Genomic DNA, 6,000 nt, shown 5'->3' with positions numbered 1-6,000 from the left:
ACCCAGAGACCAGTAACAATGGGAACTCATTACCCGCTTGAGCCTGAGGAATAGGGAAAAGGAAACAGAACTATTGGTCCATTGTGGGCTGGAGCCAGAGGAGAGAGGGAAGCCTCATCAGAGCTGCTGACAGACGGAGGCAACCTCTGCCAGAACCTGGAATAGAAACAGCAAGAGTCAAAGATCAAAAATACTCCAATCTGTCTGTCATTCCATAGGCTGCTGTCTTGCTGGTGCTGTCAGTTGGGTAAATCCAACTTGAAACCAGAGAGCTGTACCCTGGGGGCACAGAACAGGGCAGTGAAAGGTGAGAGAATAAAGAATAACCAGCACAGTGGATATTTATGGCATTTTGTGTGTGTTTTACATTTGGTACTTTTAAAATTCATTTGTAATTTTTCTTTTTGATTGTAGTGTGTAATAGGGATAAGCTTTTTTTTTTTTTGCGGTACGCAGGCCTCTCACTGCTGTGGCCTCTCCCGTTGCGGAGCACAGGCTCCGGACGCACAGGCTCAGCGGCCATGGCTCACGGGCCCAGCCGCTCCACAGCATGTGGGATCCCCCCGGACCAGGGCACGAACCCGTGTCCCCTGCATTGGCAGGCGAACTCTGAACCACTGTGCCACCAGGGAAGCCCAAGGATAAGCTTTTAATTTAATTTTTCTAGATAACTACACAGTTATCTTAGGTGCATATATTGAATTATACTCCTATTTATTTTATCAGCTACCATTATCAAACTAAATTTTTATAATGGGATTCTGTTCAGTGTTTCCAACTCTGTTCCATTGATTAATTTATTCTTGTGCAATAACACAGTGTTTTAATTATCATAGCGTGACAATATGTTTTAACATTTGGTAGAGCATCTCCCAAGTGTTCTTAGGTTCTGATGAAAATTATTGGAAAAGAATAGCTTTGAAAACTGAGGGGAAATGTCAAATATAAAAAGCTTTGTTATTCAGATATGTTTTGAAATGGATACTGCTAAATGGTATGTGCAAATTCTAATTCTCTAATATGGGATCTTAATATATATTACTAGATAATACAAGGAGGTTTTTTTTTCTGTTTCGTTATATTCATTAGTTTGTTTTATTTTTTAGATTCCACATATAAGTAATAACATACAGTATTTGTCTTTGTCTATCTGACTTATTTCACTAAGAATAGTACCCTCCAGGTCTATCCATGTTGTAAATTGCAAACTTTCATTCTTTTTTATGGATGAGTAGTATTCCACTGTGTATATATACCACATCTTCTCTATCCTCTCATCTGTTGATTGACATTTAGATTGCTACCATATCTTGGATACTGTAAATAATGCTGCTATGAACATTAGGGTGCATGTATCTTTTCAAACTAGTGTTTTTGCTTTTGTTGAATATATACCCAGAAGCAGAATCGCTGTAGCATATAATTCTATTTTTAGTTTTTTGAGGAACATCTGTACTGTTTTCCACAGTAGCTGAACCAATTTGCATTCCCACCAACAGTGTACACATCCTCGCCAACATTTGTTATTTGTGATCTTTTTGATGATAGACATTCTGACAGGTGTGAGGTGATATCCCATTGTGGGTTTGATTTGCATTTCCCTGATGATTAGCAATGTTAAGCATCTTTTCATGTGCCTGTTGGCCATCTGTATGTCTTCTTTGGAAAAGTGTCTGTTCAGGTGTTGTTGTTTTTTTCCCATTCTACAGAGTTTATTAGGTTTATAACTGGATGAAGTCACACATGTACAAAATGAAGCTCACCCTATCCCAAAGCAGAGTAGGAACTGAGGGCTGGGGATCCATTTCTTGCCTTTGGGGGAGCTCTAAGGTGAGGGGCAGCCAATCCTCCCACTCCAGAGAGATGTGGCCACAGGGGAGGGGAGCAGATGGGGCCCACCTGGCTTTGGTCGCAGAACTCAGAGCCTGGCATTGGGCTGGGGCAGGCAGATGCATGGAGGAACAGGAGCCTCAGAAACCACCCTGCCCAGGGAGCCCCACTTGCAGTGTCGTTGGTCCAGACCTAGACTCGGGCTGGTGCAAATGGAAGGCAGCGAAGCAGGAGGGAGGAGACACTGATGTGTGGTGGTAGAGGGCACCCAGACCTGTGGAACGGGGGTGGTGGGGAGGCGGGCTAGCTGCCACTAGGCAGCTGGCAGCGGGTCTCATAAATGCCACTGTGGCCAATGTAGCGCACCCATTTGATGACATCATGGTCGCTGTAGTCCAGCTTCGGTTCAAACACCTTCAAGTAGCTCACCTTGCGGCCAGAAGGCACGAATGGCCCCTCAAAGTTCATTGAAATGGGGGGTCGAGCCCATCTCTTCTTGTTGTTGGTGGGCAGAAGCTCAATCTTAGCACTGATCTGCTATTTCTTCATGACTGCCATGCACTTGATCTTCCACATGATGGCGTTCTCGCTGGCCTTGTACTTGGCCTTCCCCTTCATACAGATCACCTGCCCCCCACTGGTGTTCAATGGGGTTGGGATCCTCACCTTAATCTTCTGAGCCAGTAGTGAGGGCTTGAAGTTGGACTTAATGACCACCTTGACCTCCAGCTTGGTGCGTCCCACTTCCCGAACTAGCAGGATCACTCAGAAAGGAAGGATGATGTCCTTGGTGGCGCCGTACCTCATGAGCTCAGACTCTCTGTCCGGTGGGGTGAAGCTGATGCCGCGCTCCGAGTCACACTTTCTGAGTCGCACACACTGGTGGAAGGTGCTGTCGTCAACAGCAATTGATTGCTTCCCGCTCTTGCTTGCTTCATCAGCTGTGCCTTTGCCCTGCTTCTCAATGACAGCCTTGTCATTCATCCCAAACTTGCACTCGGGCATGCCACTCGGGTGGCTCTTCATCACCACCCGGCCTGACACATGGGCACTCAGCACCTGGCCCAGTGGGAACATGAGGAGGTTCACACTCTCCAGCACATCCAGGAAGAGCTCGTTCTGGCTATACTTGATGCCCTCCCGCCACCAGACAATCTGCCCAGTGTGATCTGAGACTGCTCTTTTTTGTCTGATGCTGGCTCTTGATGCCCTGCTGGGTGATGAAGGTTTTCAGCGCGCCTGTCTCTAAGTTCTCTGGGTAGCCAAAGTCTAGGATCTCATCCAGCAGCTGATATATGAACATAAAATTGTTCTTGATGTTCTCTTTGCTGATCTTGCCAAAGTAGGCAGCCATTATGTCACACATCTTACAGAGGAATTCGAAGACCATGGCAGCACTGACATTCTGCTTGGTGACAGTTGCCAGCCAGATGTTGGACCACTTAACGTGAAAGAAACTGGTGCGAGCAATGTTGGTGATGGGGCTGCGTACCTGCTGCCCAGCATGGATAACATTGACCCAAAAGGCAACTGCTGCGTTCCTCCCAATATCATCTCGGTAGACTTGGGCGATGAGTACCTCACCCTTGTGATTATAGATGAATAAGCCTCCAGTCATGGCAGCAGCTCGTCTCCATGGCCCATCTCTCTGAGAACAGACTTGGTGTCCGCGGCCCCCTGCTCAGCCGGCCTGGCCACTCTTCGGATCCCAAGATGTCTGCCTGGCCCCTGCTCGCATGCCCACTATCTCGGCTTTCACTGCAGTCTCTATTCAGGTCTTCTGCCCATTTTTAACTGGCTTGTTTGGGGGGTATTTTTGATATTGAGTTGTATGAGCTGTTTATACATTTTGAATATTAACCCCTTAGTGGTCATATCATTTGCAAATATTTTCTCCAATTCATTCAGTTGTCTATTCATTTTGTCAATGATTTCCTTTGCTGTGCAAAAGCTTTTAATTAGCTCCCATTTGTTTATTTTTGCTTTTGTCTCCTTCCTTAGGAGATTGTTCATATATATTCTCAAATAGAAAATATACACATGGATTATTTTCATATATACATAGTGCATTTAAGAAAAGTTACTACATACTGGGTCATGAAGAAGGTCTCAACAAATTACTAAGAATGGTATCATAGAGACCATTTTATCTTACCACAATATGTTTTTTTGTATTTGTCCTTGAAGTTAGAAAACATTAATAAACAGGATTTTATAAACATATACATGCAAACATACATGCTCTTATATTTTAAACAATGCTAAGGAAATACAGAAAAGAATAGTTACTTAGAATCATTTACTTTTCAAATTTAAAATACTTCTCTGTTATTTTGTGGAGAACATCTAGCCAACTCAATTGCTAACACAGAGTTATTTTCAAAATATAATGTCTAAGCTATTAGCCAGCATAATGAACTAACATCTTAATTCTTCTTTCCAACTAATTACTTGAGAACCTCTGAAGAGAACAGTGGTCATTATTGAAAAAATGATTTTTCTTAAGCTTGAGTAAATGATTATTAGGTATTTTGGATTTTTTTTTTTTTTTACCTGAAGTTGTTATTTGTGTTTTTTGAAACTAAGACCCATTAACAGCAATTTTCAGATCATCACAAGTAGGTGAGAAATAAGATAAGGTCAGTTTGGACTTGGGGAGATCAGTGGAATCAAAATCTTCTGGACTTCCAGGATTGGTCCACTATCTTCAGAAAAAGAAAAATCTGGAGAAGTTTAAGAGGACTGACTTTGCACCTAAGCAGATTAAAAATTAAGGTGATATTACAGTCCATAGTTTGAAGGCAGTGTAGATGCTGTAAGATGTGTGATTTGCCTGGCACCCTCTTCCTGCAGTTCTGGATCTGAGGTTGTTGTGGCTACGGACCCTGTGTACCTTCTCACCTGCCCTCTTTTTTTTGAAAGTATCCCCTGCCTCCCAGACCGTGATGCTGCCACCTTTGCCAGAGCCTTTGTCTAGCCTCCTTAGGTAGCTGGAGTCCAAGCGGAATCCCCGAGGCTGCACTCCTCACCCTGACTGAGCCCTAATCATGCCGAGTCATCCTTCGGCTCCTAGCCTGGATGAAATGTCACACCGTGGGGCATGGGGTCTGATTTTCTGAGCAGCCAGTAAGGGGTTGGATGATATAACTCAGAGTGTAGGAAAGTCTACTCCCTGTGAGTTGAACCTTGACTGATGAGATATAGGATATAGTAGGGAATGGGGCAAATTCCCTTTCCTTTCTTCCCTGTGGATTGCTGCTCTAAGATTTGATTTCTTCCTGAAAATTTTCTGGAGAAGTTCCAGGTGCTGAGCCAACATCCCTGCCCAGAGGCTGCAGTCTGTTTGTAGTTCATTGTGAAACAGTGGCCAGCATGGCAGCACATCGCATCACTTTGTTTCCCATTTTTTTCTTGCTTCCTTCCCCCTATTTCCTCATCTTTACCATCCTGGGCTTACACGCCCCAAATAAACTGTCGGCTCTTCAATCCTTGTCTCAGGCTGTATTTTGTAGAAAAGCTTTCCTAAGAGAGAGCTGTGGCAACAGTCCTCACTTTACTGAAGTGCTGGAGTTTGCCCCTGGACCCCAGGAGTCACTCTCCACTTTTCTCTGCCCTGGGAGGTTGTTGAACTGTATTTACAGGAAGCCCACACCCTCTGGCTACCAGATAAGTCCAGGCAATGGGGTGCCCTGGTAGGAGACTGGAGGGAGAAAATATTTATTCTCCCGGTGCCTATGAGGTTACCTTGGGCTGGTCCCTCAAATAAAAGTTACAGCTGATGGTCTCCTCTATCTGACTTTCTTTTTGATTTCTGAGACCTGCTTCCTCCTCTCATCCCTCTGGACCGGGGGACCTAAGAGCTCTACAGTGCTACCCTCAGGTTATGGCACTGCCTTGTAGCTCCTCTCCACCCTGCTCACTCCTTTGTAATTAGTGTCTATATAAATAAATTATTCTAATTTGAATTATTCCAATTTAACAGTGCCATCTGCTTTCTGTTGGAGCCAGTAGTGAAAAGGAATGGTTAAATTATAATACCATTTATCTGTGTTGCAGTAGTGCATAGCCATTACAGATCAGTTCATGTTTGCTAGCAAAAGAAAGTAATGCACTATTTTTTTTTAATCACTTAAGAAGTAAAGCAGGGGGAAGGGATAAACTGGGAGATTG

At 44.1% G+C, this 6,000-nt stretch overlaps 1 pseudogene; it reads right to left on the bottom strand.

Annotated features, from left to right (window-relative positions):
- Window positions 1-1,155: 1,155 nt before the first annotated feature.
- Window positions 1,156-3,466, bottom strand: LOC132518054 (AP-2 complex subunit mu-like; annotated as a pseudogene).
- Window positions 3,467-6,000: the final 2,534 nt, after the last annotated feature.

The sequence above is a fragment of the Lagenorhynchus albirostris genome, chromosome 3, assembly GCF_949774975.1.
Source record: "Lagenorhynchus albirostris chromosome 3, mLagAlb1.1, whole genome shotgun sequence".
NCBI lineage: Eukaryota > Metazoa > Chordata > Mammalia > Artiodactyla > Delphinidae > Lagenorhynchus > Lagenorhynchus albirostris.
This window is presented reverse-complemented; position numbering and strand designations above follow the sequence as displayed.